Source organism: Penaeus chinensis, chromosome 13 (genome assembly GCF_019202785.1).
Source record: "Penaeus chinensis breed Huanghai No. 1 chromosome 13, ASM1920278v2, whole genome shotgun sequence".
Taxonomy (NCBI): domain Eukaryota; kingdom Metazoa; phylum Arthropoda; class Malacostraca; order Decapoda; family Penaeidae; genus Penaeus; species Penaeus chinensis.
Genome location: NC_061831.1, coordinates 19,608,169 through 19,610,668, shown reverse-complemented (window position 1 = coordinate 19,610,668; position 2,500 = coordinate 19,608,169). Strand labels below are relative to the sequence as shown.

At 40.2% G+C, this 2,500-nt stretch overlaps 1 protein-coding gene across 1 annotated transcript in view; it reads left to right on the top strand.

Annotated features, from left to right (window-relative positions):
• The window catches only part of LOC125031620 (PDF receptor-like), a 143,590-nt gene that overhangs the window by 136,964 nt on the left and 4,126 nt on the right, over window positions 1-2,500 (top strand). The window lies entirely within an intron of this gene.

Sequence of the window (2,500 nt, the reverse complement as noted above, 5' to 3'; positions counted from 1 at the left end):
ATATATATATATATATATATATATGTGTGTGTGTGTGTGTGTGTGTGTGTGTGTGTGTGTGTGTTTGTGTGTATGTATATAAATATATATATATATATATATATATATATATATATATATATATAACAACAATAATAATAATAACAACATTAATACCAATACAGATAATGACAATAATAATGAAGTAAATAACAGCAATGATAATGTATCTCGCACATTTTTAACCGCGTTCTAGCCCCTCGCCTCTCTCTCCCTCTCCTTTCACTTAGTTGAACAAATGAACAAGATGATATCATTAGTTCAAGACGTCTTACACACCGCGACAAATTATCCTTATAGAGGGAAGCGCCCTAGTTTGTTTGTTTTGCTTGTTCTGCTTGTGCTTGCCTTGATTTTTGTGTGTATGTTTTTTTCCAAGACAATAGAGGGTAGAGAGAGAAGGACAAGAGGGGTTGTAGGAGAGAGAAGGGGTTGGATGGAGGTAGGGATGGAGGGAATGAAGGAGAGAAGGAGAGAAGGAGAGAGAAAAATAGAGAAAGAGAAAGAGAGAGAGAGAGAGAGTTATTTCGATACTTATTTCTTTTACATAAGTAAAGTTTTTGAGTACAGATAAATAAAAGATTCACATGAAATTAATATTGGTACATTTAAGACGTCCTTTATCTTATATTTAGAAAATTAATTGATAAATTAAATATTTGTTAGATTTTATTTTTTTATGCAAATTAGGTAAATTGATGTTCCCATTATATCCCCACAGATGTCGATATGGGTATCATATATCAGTGTGTACGGAATAGTCAGTCTTATGTAGTACAGTGTTACGACTACCATACTGCTTTATCCGATTTATTTCGAAGCCTTTGATATCCAAATATCCTTTCACTTGTCCCAGAGTCCCTTGAGCCTTTTTTATCAATTCATCTAAGTTGTTTACAGAATCACTTTGCAGAAATTGTAAATCACCGGATTGGGTCTAATATAGATACTTATGGAACACCGAAATATACAAAGTGATATATTCTCTTGGCTTTTAACTAATTGAGTTTTATTGGTTAAATGCCTTTTTATTCAGTGTGTATCGATTTTGTGATTTATTAGGTTACTAGGAAGGGTTTCATCGTTAACATTATGAAAACCCTTGGATAGATCGCACAATCTATACAAATTTATTTGTTTGTTGTCGATATCATCTTGAATTTCATTTGAGACCTGCAGTTTCAGTAGACAGCTTATTTCTAAAATCATGCTGTGTTCTGGATAATAAGTTAGTGGTCTCTAGATATGTTGTCAATTGTAACAAAATGAAAAACAACGCCATCTGCTCCCACAGTATTAGTGCCACGCAATGTTTTCGCTGTCTGAGTTATGGTACTCGTTACCCGGGGGAGGGGGGGGGGGGGCTTTTCCCAGGCTGCCGTAAGAGTGCCCATCATTCTGGGCCGGGGGGGGGGGGGGGGGAGCTGTTGTATGACCCACGCTTTTAGGGGACCCATTTCCCCGGGCGAGGGAAGGGAAGGGAGCTCAATTCCTTTGGCTAACAGTCCCCTTTCACTCGGGGGATAAGATCTCGCGTTAGCTCCGCAAGAAAGCACCGGGGAAGACCCAAGACCCAGGTTGCAGAGACAGAGACAGACAGACAGAGACAGGCAGAGAGACAGACAAACAAACAGACAGAAGAGGGAAGAAGAAAGTGACAGACAGACAAAGAGTCAAACAGACAATCGGTTAGCGTAAGAGGAAAACACAATTAAAGTGAAGTGAATAGGGAAGTGGCAGTTGGGAAGGAAAAGACAGAGAGTGAAAGCGGGGGGCGGTGAAGAGTACGGGAAGAAAATTGTCTAATATTCTTGAACCAAAAATTAAATGCTATATACATGTCACTTCCAGAGTGTACCAAGAGTTCCTCTGTGATTACCCTTCAAGTCCTTTCAACAGGTCTCATGTTTTCCTTTTTTCAAGTGAGTTCCCCTTAGTCTTGATCTCTCTTTTGTACCCTTTCAAAGGTCTCCTTTTCTTTTTCTTCCTTATCATCCCCCTTCGCCTTTCTTCTCTCACATTTTTCCTCTTTCTTCCTCCTCAACCTTTTTCTCCTCCTCCTTACATATATATATATATATATATATATATATATATATGTGTGTGTGTGTGTGTGTGTGTGTGTGTGTGTGTGTGTGTGTGTACGTATGTATGTTTATATGTCTCTAATTATCTGTCTATCTGTCTCTCTTCCACCCTCCTTCCCTCCTTTCCTCCCATCCTTCTTTCCCTCCTTCCCCTTCCGTCCCACCCCTTCTCTCTTCCTTCTATCCTTCCTTTACCCCTTCCTCCCTGCCCTTCTCCTCTCCCCTGTTTCCCTTCCCATCTTCACACCCTGCCTTCCCCCTTCCTCCCACCCCTTCCCTCCCCTTCTCTTCCTCCCACACGAGTTAAAATCTCTTCCTCTCCCCCCCCCCCCCATCCTCCCTTTCTCTCTTTCTCCTTCCTTTCCCTCTTCCTC